Source organism: Fundulus heteroclitus, unplaced genomic scaffold (genome assembly GCF_011125445.2).
Source record: "Fundulus heteroclitus isolate FHET01 unplaced genomic scaffold, MU-UCD_Fhet_4.1 scaffold_999, whole genome shotgun sequence".
NCBI classification, from domain to species: Eukaryota; Metazoa; Chordata; class Actinopteri; order Cyprinodontiformes; family Fundulidae; genus Fundulus; species Fundulus heteroclitus.
Window position 1 is genome coordinate 3,472 of NW_023397471.1, and position 11,227 is coordinate 14,698.

The 11,227-nt window shown below is 40.6% G+C and overlaps 1 long non-coding RNA gene across 1 annotated transcript; it reads right to left on the bottom strand.

The window, feature by feature from the left end:
• Positions 1-2,228: 2,228 nt before the first annotated feature.
• Positions 2,229-3,546, bottom strand: LOC118562631. The gene is made up of 3 exons (XR_004930703.1): positions 3,413-3,546; positions 2,539-2,661; positions 2,229-2,438 (listed from the first exon to the last, which is right to left on the bottom strand). It is a non-coding gene; the product is annotated as an uncharacterized LOC118562631 (long non-coding RNA).
• Between the last annotated feature and the right edge of the window lie 7,681 nt (positions 3,547-11,227).

Below are 11,227 nucleotides of genomic sequence, written 5' to 3' on the forward strand. Positions count from 1 at the left end.
TAACCATTTTGCATCTCTGGTGTGATGGTGTACCTCAGTCTGCTCTGTGAGCACCAGGGGCGGAGCTAGACCTTTTTTCAAGGGGTGGCCAAAGGGTGAGCAAGGCTTTATCAGAGGGGTCCATTTACAAATGATGAACGAAAGGAAACAAATATTTTCTCACACACACTCCAATTAAAGTAGTTTATTTAACAAAGATTTGCCATGACTAAACAAGACGGCACTATGGAACAGTGAACATGTAAATGTAAACTCAGAGCCCAGAATATGACCAAAAACAAATTCTCAAATAAATAAAACTGGCTCCAAATAGTAAACTGCAAGACAATACCACCAGAGCTGACCAGCAGTACCCTGGTGGTATTTATAAAGGTTTGAGAAACACTGCTATGGTCAAATAAGCTTTGAATGGGAACAACATACTGCAAACTCAAAGCCAGGATACACTCAAGAGAGCATAATTCTCTGATTTTGGTGGGAAGAAGCAAAATGTTTTACAAAGTCATCCATGTTGAGGGTATGTGCCCTCCTTGACTCAACACTGAGAATGCCAAGATGACCTAACCTGTCATCAGCCATAGCTGTTCTAAGGTGGTTTTTGATCAGTTTTAGAGCAGAAAAACTTTGCTCACAGGACGCAGTACTGACTGGGATAACAACTGAAATCTTACAAAGTCTAAACAGCTCATGAAAATCCTCTTTATAAGGTTCCAGGAACACAACAAAGTCAAGTAAAGTAGAGGGTCTCTCTAACCCACCTTTTTCTCTCCTCAGAAGCAGCCGTCTGGTTTGGTGAACCTCATGTTTAAGATCTTCTAGATCTGACTCAAATGTCTGTCCAAAAGCATACAGTGTTTCCTCTTTCAAGAATAATGGCTTTTTGGGACTAGAGACTGAACCCCTAGCATTAGCTCACAATTCTTCTGTGAAAAACGCCTCTCAAGCTCAGCTGTGAGACAGTCAAGTATCTGATAAAAGACACCTCTGTTAAAATCCTCCTTACTTTGGTCACTGTGCCTCTGTCCTACAGTAGTCATCACCAGTGAGTCCAAAAACCTGGAACTGGCCTTAGGCTGTCTCTTGCTGAGTGGCAGGGTGCTTATTTTGCAGCGTTCTACTAGTTCTTGAGTGTCCCTCAGTAGTTCACCAAAGCAAGCTTCACTTCTGTAGCTTTTCAATGTGTCTGTCAGGGAGCTGACTAAATCTACGGCTTTTGATCAATCAAGATTGCTAGATTGAAGCATGTCAGACAGGATTTTAATATCCCCAAACACTTTACAAAAAGTAACTAAAAGTGCTATAGACTGAAAATCAATCTGAGCCAGAAGACCCTTTGCTTCCACTTTTCTATCCCCACTGTTATTTTCAAAGGAAATATCCTGCAGAAGCCTCAAAACCGCTGGAAGCCTGTCTCTCACATTGGGACATGCCAGGTATCTACATGCCCACCTAACATCTATTAGTCTCTGGAGCTCCTTAGGCTTCTCTAGTGGATACAGCTCTTTTTGGACAGCAAGCCACTTGGTGTGAACAGCAGAACCAGTTACACATTTATAAATATTCTGAAGAAGAGAAAAAAGTCTTCAAGATTCAAACAGTGTGCGTTACAGTGTAGATAAAATGCAAAGTTGGCATCGTTTTTAATGCGTGCAGCAACACCTGAATGCTTCCCACTCATCACAGAGGCACCGTCATAACCCTGTCCTACAAGCTTGTTTCTGTAGTCCAGACCATGCTTCTCCAGACACCCCACTATCATTTTGGTCACACCCTCAGCATCCAAGCTTTCTGCCCACTGAAAGTGAAGGAAGCCTTCATGTATGGCACCACTGCAATAGTAACAAACTACTAAAGATATTTGTTCTTTCTGTTGTAAATCTCTATTCTCATCTGCCAACACACTGAACACCTCGCTTTGTTTAACTGCAGCTATGATTTCTTTTTGAACCATTTCAGCCAATCCCTGCAGAACCTCATTTTGGATTTGGTGGCTAGTATACTTTGCATTGCCATGTGCATCTAACCTTCTCTGCACAAAGGGGTTATGCTTTGCAATTTCATTCAAAATGGCTAAAAATTGCCTTTATTGTCAGTCATCAGCCTCCCTGTGACCCCTTTGTGCAATATTTTGAGTTGCTGTTAATAGTAACACCTCAGCAACTGTTTTAATGTATTTTGTTATTTTCTTCAACTTTCTGTTTCCTAGCCTCATTTAAGGCCTCCTGCTTCAGATGTGAAGGATGATTCTGTAGAACTAGGCAGGGAGAAATGCCTGCATGCAAAACAGTAACTGGCATTTTGAGATACAGAGTACTCAAGCCGTGGATTGTCTTTGTACCAAGAGCTGTTCAAAGCCCTTGTTCTTGTTCCATGCTGAGTTCTTGGGAACTTTGACAGACATGGCTGAGCTGGACCTTCCGCTTTAGTTCTTGAGATGTCTGGGATAAATATTAGGTCATTATATTAAGTATTTTTGGGCATAAGTTAAGTTGTAATTAGTTAAGTTTCTGTAGCATAACATGGGTAGTGTGTGCCTACCAACTGGTCCTTTTGGTGTGCAATAGGTTGTGCTGGGTGGGGGGAGTTCGGTGCCATTTCCTTCTGCTTCACTGTCTTCCTCCCCAGAGTCTGACTCTGAATCCATATCACCCTCATCTCTCTCTGGAACGTAATTGTGAAATGCATAAACAGACACAATAAAAAAAGCAAAAAGCATCATGCTAACCTTTAGAATTGGGCTTATTGGATTTTACTACTTAATAACTCTCTGTCACAGCCTGTAACCTGCTGGTGCTACACTTGGGCCTGGTGTCTCCAGGCTGGTCACTGCTGCAGGGTTCTGTCTGGTCCTGGTCTGGCCCTGGTTTTTGCCTCTTTAAGAACAACTGGGACATATTCCCTTTTCTCTTCATTTGGGCTCTACACAAAATAAGGCAGCCTGGTATTTAGACTCCATGACTGTTTGGCAGAGACAACACTATTTTAACTATTATTTAAACTATAGTTTTTAGTTTTCTGTAGCTAGCTAAAATAATACTAAATTAAAAATAAATTAAATTAAATAACTAGTTAGGTTATAATTCAAAGCTTTCATATGACATAGCCTACTTACATTTCAGTCATTATAAAACTTAACAATGGTTTTTCACATATTCTAACCACACACATTTCAAGCTAGAGCTGGGAGATATATCCTGGTTAAATGAATAAAACATTACAGGGCAGCATGTGCACTAAAACATGTGTTAAAAGAATCTGTCTAAAACACCATCTATCAGCACTAGCATTGCTAATATAATAAACCAGGCACTACGAAGCGGTGCACAACCATTTTCTTTTTCATTTTTAGAAATGTATGACAAGTGCCGCCTCTCATTAGGAAGGTAACAGAGCGATAAAATGTTGTAAATACCTGCAAAACTCCTCAACGGTGTCCTCTAAAGCCGCAGGTGTGTTTTGGATCAAGCAGGAACCACATGTCAGCTTAACCAATGAACAGCGTCAGTGAGCAGCATGTAGGCTGCTACCATACACACATATATAAGCATAGACATATAAAGAGTAGACCCCGCATATAGGCGCTGACGAGATTTAGGGGCGCCATCTTGGGGCGGTCGACAACTCCGCTCAGTCTAATGTGCTAACCAGGTGCAGGATCAATTTTAATCAACTATAACTCGTTTAATGTTGAACTAATTTTCACATTTGTTTTGCTTAAAACTTTAAAACTATAGCTATTATATCAAATGGTCCAGTGCGTTTAAATAATCTTAGTGAGGTTAAAAGTAATAGAATATTCTGACATGATGTATGTATGTTTCAAAACACAGCCACTCACACATTTTTATAAGTTTTTTATTACTATATAAACAAACACATTTGTACATGTACACGTATATATATACGTTCCAAAAAAAAAAAAAAAAAAAAAAAAAAAGATCCTGGAACCCTGATTGGATTTATAGCACTCAGAAATACAGGGTTTCTTGAATGCATCATAGTTGCTGTATGATGATTCAGGGTTTCTTAACCTTTTTGACCTCAGGGCCCAACTTTTCCTGTCCAAATGGGCCCATTTATAATATCAACAGTCTCATGGGTTACCAAAATGGTGGCACTTCCAATTGATTTATATTAAATATCTTGCACAATGATAATAAGTGTTCTGATATCCGTATCCAATCCAAGAACAAATAACACGGTGATCAAAAAAAAGAAACCAACATACTTTGATGCTCACAAGAACATTTATTTTTCAAGTTTGTATAAACCTGCACATACAGATTGCATCCTGGCCTGGGATTAAGTGAAAGAAGTCAAATTGTGATATCGTCCAGCCCTACGTTGGATGTTTGGTTTCTAGGTGACGCCTTAACTTTGAAGGCTTAAGTGCTTCGTTGGATAGCATCAGTCCACACTCCACACATCGTGCTCTGGGCTCTTTGTCGTTACCTCCATTAACAAAGCCAGACTAATAAATTCAGGATCCTACTTGTGCAAATGTTTCCTCTTTTTTGGACGGGAAAGGTAATCGTTTTCGTCATAATGTTTTTGTTTTAAATACGTCTCCCATTTTCAGGCATGCCAGTTCTTCTTCTTCTTGCGGACCTCTAGGTGCCACTGGCGGCCCAACTGTGGGCCGGGGCCCCGTTGTTAAGAATGGCTCTTCTAGTCTCTGATGTCCTCCCTACATCTTCTACGTGACAAAAATTTACTCTATTGGCCCTAGTCTTAGAAAACTGATGAAGTCTTCTTTCTTCTGGCTCTGAATCTCACTTATTTAATAAGCTGTTTTCTACCCCCAACTAAAGAAGCCACATCTGGATTCTTCTCTTCCTGACGGCTATAGAACCATCTCCAACTTCCCATTTCAATCACAGATCCTTGAAAATGTAGCTGAAAAACTGAATCACTTTCTGGCAGATATGGACATCATTAATACTTTTCAATCTCTTTTCTGAATATTAAACTCTTTAAATAAACGACACACTGCAATGAAAAGGCGCCTTCTTAGAAGCCCCAGGCTTTCATTTACCCGGCTAAACCAACTCCTGGAGTTTTAAATCCTGGGGCTAACAATGGAAAAGGGGCCATTATTGCATTTAGGCAGCTGGACTTTTCACAGTGGAAGAGGAGTGGCATTTATTCACTGTTAAACTATTTAAAGCTACTAAGTTGCAGGTTCAAAAACTCATAAACAAATAAAGAAGCAATCTATAAAAAAACATAATATATGTAAAACAACAAAAAAGACTTCAACAGCCAAAATTTCCAACTGAGTCAAAATCCAGAAAAATTATTTTTGGGAGAAGATTAGAAAGCAAAAGATGAGTCGGCATGCCTGATATGTAAAGATCATTATTTCAATAGTTGTTGTGCGATGATGGAGGAAATGATGTTACCCCTCCGCTCTGCTGCTGTTAAAATGTTTGACCCAAGTCATACATTTTAAAAGCAAAGGTACCAAACAATCCTAAAAATATAATGAAAACTTCTGACCTTCAAGAAAGTAGTAAAACAATGTCTGACAAAAGGTCATTAATTATTCAGCCATTTACAGAACAGAAATAATTATGGCAATCCTGATTCAGCTAAAACAGCAAAGGTTTTATTTAGATTTTGTTTAGGGGACCCACAGGTTAACTAATTAAGCAATCACATTCAGAAAAAAAACATCCTTCCTAAGGAGAAAAAAAACAGAACCTACATAAATCTCTCTACCTAGGAGGGTGGGCCTAGTGATTAAAGCAACAAGCATAGACTGAGAACACACCTATGCTACAGGTCATTCTGAACAAATGCAGCACAGTGACAAAAACTTGTAAAGATTTGAGAAATCTAAAAATTACATACTAGAGATATGCTGAAAAAACTAGAAAGTAAAAACTGTTGCCTTTAATGACAACAAACATCTCACAGAAAACTAGAGCTGTGCAGTTTGACTTAGTATTTCCAGCAGAGCCATTTTCCTCATGTATGGATTCTCATGTGTGTGTTAAAGGTTGCTTTATGTCTAAATCTTTGTCCACATACATCACAACAATAAGGCTTCTGTCCTGTGTGGATCCTCATGTGTTTGTTCAAATTTCCAGTTTCGCTAAATTTTTGTCCACATATATCACAACAATAAGGCTTCTGTCCTGTATGGATTCTCATGTGTTTGTCTAAAGTTCCTTTTTCATTAAATCGTTGTCCACAAATATCACAACAACAACGCTTCTGTCCCGTGTGGATTCTCGTGTGTCTGTTTAAAGTTGTTTTTTGCCTAAATCTTTTTCCACACAGATCACAACAGAAAGGCTTCTCTCCTGTATGAATTCTCATGTGTTTATTTAAAGTTGTTTTGTGGCTAAATCTTTGTCCACATAGATCACAACAGAAAGGCTTCTGTCCTGTGTGAATTCTCATGTGTCTGTTTAGATTTGCTCTTATGCTAAATTTTTGTCCACATAGATCACAACAGAAAGGCTTCTGTCCTGTGTGAATTCTCATGTGTTTGTTTAAAGTTCGTTTTTCACCAAATCTTTGTCCACATTGATCACAACAGAAAGGCTTCTGTCCTGTGTGTATTCTCATGTGTGTGTTTAAAGTTGTTTTTTGCCTAAATCTTTTTCCACACAGATCACAACAGAAAGGCTTCTCTCCTTTATGAATTCTCATGTGATTATTCAAAGTTGTTTTGTGGCTAAATCTTTGTCCACATTGATCACAAGATAAAAGCTTCTGTCCTGTATGGATTCCCATGTGTGCTTTTAAATTAGAGTTTTGGTTAAATCTTTTTCCACACAGATCACAACAGAAAGGCTTCTCTCCTGTGTGGATTCTCATGTGTGTGTTTAAATCATATTTTCCCATAAATGTTTTGCCACAGTCTTCACAGCTAACCTTCCCTCCTGTCTGTACTTTCCTTAGTGAGTCCACATTTTTCTTCTTTGTAGAACATTTCTTATATCCAGAGTCTGACAAGTGTTTCAGCTCAGACAGAGGGTGTTCTACATCACTGTCCTCTTCATCCTCCTCAGTGTCTTCAGCCTCTGAAGAAGTGGAAGCATCTCCATGATCTTGTATCCTGGTGGATTCTTCTCCATCATTCTCTTCTGGAAGCTCTCTGCCTTTAATCTGGTCTGGATAAAGCTGTGAGAGCAGCAGAGACTGTTCATCATCCAGACTCTTTATGGGAGGAGCAGAGACTGGAAACCTGATGGCATTAATCACCTCCTTCCCATTGAGCTGCTCTCCTGGCAGACTGATGTAGACTCCCTCCTGTTCCTCCTTGATGTGGGGGGGCTTTGGGTCATGCAGGTCATCAGGAGGTCTGTGGTCTAAAGAAGCTTCTTCTTTAACAATCAGCTTCTTAACATCTGCAGGAAACATTGAAACAAGTTATGCACATTAGAAAGTATTTTGATCTCAGCCTACCATTTTAACCTCTGAATATCCATTGAGCGGAGCGGCTTTGTTGCTAACCAAAGTCAGTTTTTTAGTGCATTGTAACACATAAAATTGGCCAGTAAGCACAAATTTAATCAAATGTAAAAGGCACACCAGATTATAAGGTCAACATCAACTTTTGAGAAAATGTAAGGATTTTAAGTGCACCTTATAGTACAAAAAAATACGGTAACACAACAAAAAAAGACATGATGCCAAAACCACGGTTAATGGAGACGACTTTTGTGCAGATGATTTATTTTGTAAATTTTATTCTATTTAACTTGTTTACTCCTATTCAGTAAACTAATAGAAACCTGTTCTGTTAAATTTTATAAATATGTTCAAGTTCAATAATATGAAAACAACTATGTTTGCTTATTCAGCTAGTATTTAACAAAGGTGGCACAAAAAACTGTTAAAACATAAGGATGGGTATCTTATAAAATTTAGCGTACTGTAAAAAAATAACTACATGTTATGCTGGTGAAGATTTGTTTTTTAACTTTTTTGAAACTACATTTTATAGAAAGACCCTGTTGATACAAGAAAAAGTTGTCATGGTAACTGGATCCTGGAAAAGCAGATTCAGTCAACTGCGACTTATTTTTAACGGAGCAGAAATCTAGACATGGAAGTAGAGATGTTTTACTTTTGTTAAGAAGTATAAGAGGAGTGTCGACGCTTTATTCTCATTATTGTCTTTATTTATCTAAATAAGTAAATAGCTCTGTGGTTGTTTCCAGATTTCTGAAATTGTTCTGATGGTCACTCCGTCTGTTGCCACCAAAAACTCCACCTTCCAGAGTCAATAGGGTGTTTTCAGCTGACGTCACGCTCACGTGACTACTCAGCGCGTCCGCCATATTGGGTGGCAGTCGTTTCGCACCGTTGACCTGCATTGTATGACGCCTTAGGCAGTATTGGAAGTGAACAATGGGGAAAACGTGTTTAATGGTTGGTTGCACGGCCCGTGGAGGTGGAGATCAACGCTTTCTATCGCCTACCAGCCGTAATAGTGAATCAGTGTGAAAAAAAAAAAAAACAGCTCTCTGAACAACGCCGTCACCTATGGCTGACACGGATATCCAGGTCCGATTTGGACGGTGTTAAGCTGGAATACGCCAGAGTCTGCGGTGCTCACTTTGTCACAGGTAATTAACTGTTAAGTATTTAAAACATATAAGAAGAATATATTAATAATAGGGCTTGGGCGTTATGACTTATTACTTTCCGCGGCTGTCGTGTTGACTGCCTCCGCCGCCTCTACTGCCTATTACTACCGCATACTGTACTCCCTCTCTCAGCCGTGTTTTAATTTGATTAATTTTACCATAACTTGATTTCAACCATGGTAAACCGTTGCTGTATTGTGGGCTGTAACAGCGCAACACATGATCGCCATGGGAAAAACATAGAAACAGATTAATTTTCCACCGCTTTCCTGCCTGGAGGCGCAACCACGGAGAACAACTGTTAGTGATAACAAAGAGTCGTCGGCTCGCTTGGATCGCGGCTGTAAGTCGACCGAACATAACTTTCCACAGTATCCCGATGTCAATGAGAGTGTGTTCTAAACGTTTGAAACACATAGCAGCAAGTTAAAAGTACATTACATGCGCGAGTGGTTGTTAGCGCTAACGGTTAGCATGTGCTAACCCATCTGTACGCAGCTTACCTTTGAACGAGTTGCTGTGTTCCCACTGTTTGCTGGCTTTATGATCTGCAGCTCCTACCGGCGCCAATACGGTAAATACAACTTAATTTTGCACTGGTCACTGTTCTGCTTAAATAATTAAAGCCGCGAGCGGCGTCGATCGGCCTTGCAGCCAAGCGCCTTCGCGCACCGCCCGCCGCTGGCGGGCGGTGCAACACATTTGCGTCGGATTGTTTACATTTTTACCATCTTATTAAAACTCACCCGTCCACGTATGATGGCGATTTCCTTGATGTACATAACCAGATGTGAACTGGTTGTGAGCCTCTAGATCCTTGTAAGCTCTCATTTCCTCAAGAGTGTGCAGAGGGTTTTCACTGAACACCAGGTAATGCACTATGTCGCCGTGCTCTACATTTGGCCAATCATCTGGATTACGGCTAAACAAGGCACCGTGGAGGGCATACGGGTCCATATGGTCGATCACGGAACATTTCCTCAGATATACGTCCTTATCTGGTCGCTCTAGCCCGCTGGCGTACTTATCCATTCGCGATACGATAATACGTGTAAGACAACTAGAGATAAGGAAGTGTGCCACCCAATATGGCGGACCGGAAGTTGGCCAGTGACGTCAGTGAAAACACCCTATTCTGGCTCTCTGCTTTATTCTTGGAAAATCTTTGTTACTAGATAGACCAGCATGAATGGATCAAATGAAACAGACCCCAAATGTACAACTAATGCTAAATAAAGTAATAAAGTAGATTTGAGTTCTTAGCGGTATTATTAGGCTGCGGTTTTTAGAATGAAGAACTGCTTTTTTACTTTATTTTATTAAAGAGTAGCACTCATGAAGAGTGCCTCAAGGCTCAAATCTTGGCCTCTTCCTCTTCTGTCTTTTTCTGTCCGTTTGGGTTGGGTTCTAAGAAACCAGTATTTAGCTTTCTTTTTTTAAAGGCAGAAAACAGTCAGACTTTTATGACACTAAAAAGGAAAATAGTTGCTCTAAAAACAAACTTGTCAAAGGCATTGCAGAAAGCATGGATGTCAAAGTTTCTGTGGGACCTTAAAGTCAGTATCTGACACACGCTGCTACTGACCTGAGTATAAGACTTGAGAATAATCTGAACTTTGATGCTGAGCTAAAATCTGTGCTCCACTCCAGCTTTTTCAGACTGACAAACCTGACTAAGGATTTTAATCTATACTTTAATTACAACTTACTTATATAGCTGCACTGCACTTTACTCTGGGCTTAGTAAAACTCCAGTGGCTTGACTGCAGCTGCTCTTCTTTTAGCTGCTACCAGAAAATAAAAGCATGTTTTTCCACTTTTAGCAGCGATTCATTGGCTACTGGTTGACATTAAAATGGATTTTAGAATTCTTTGATCTATTTTAAATGTCTTGATGGCCTTGCTTTCTACTATGTGTCAGAGCTGCTTCATCTGCACGCTCCCTCTCATATGCTCAGGTCTGCAGATCAGTTTTTATCAGTCACCTGTGGTGCCATCAAGCCATGGAGGAAAAATCAGACTGAGTTGGAATCAAAGAAGTTTGTTCCTTTTCCAGGCACCAAGGAACTGCCCCCCCCCCCCCCCCCCCCCCCAGCTGGATGTAAGCTAAGTGTGCAGTGTTTGTTGTGCAGAAGCAGACGCTGCAGTAAAAGAATGCATCTATGCTGAAACATGTGATTTTTCTCCTCAGCTGCTGCAGGAAAGCTGACTCCAGACGGAGTGCAGAGGTCTGCCTTTAGCAGCCAGGCCAAGCTGAGAGGAGGAGCTGATGTGAAATGGCCCACTGCAGCCCACTCACAGGCCCCACAGGAGCAGCTAGGCCAGCCCAGCTGAGAGGAGGCCCCACTTCTCCATGCTGCAGCCCCCATTTGCCCTGCTGCAGCCCTGCACAGCTGACTTTTCTACAGCCTAGGACCCGCAGCTGCCCTCTAACAGCTACGTTTCAGCTAGCCGCATGACTGCATGCTGCTGAGCAGACAACCAGCTTTTCCTTGGAGGAAAACTGCTTCCACTGGACGCCCAAAGTCAATCTGATTGCCACTCAGCTTCAGCCACTCATTGCCTTTGTCAGCCTCTGATAGCTGTCTCTTTGCTACACTTTGCTTTATGTAGCAGGGATT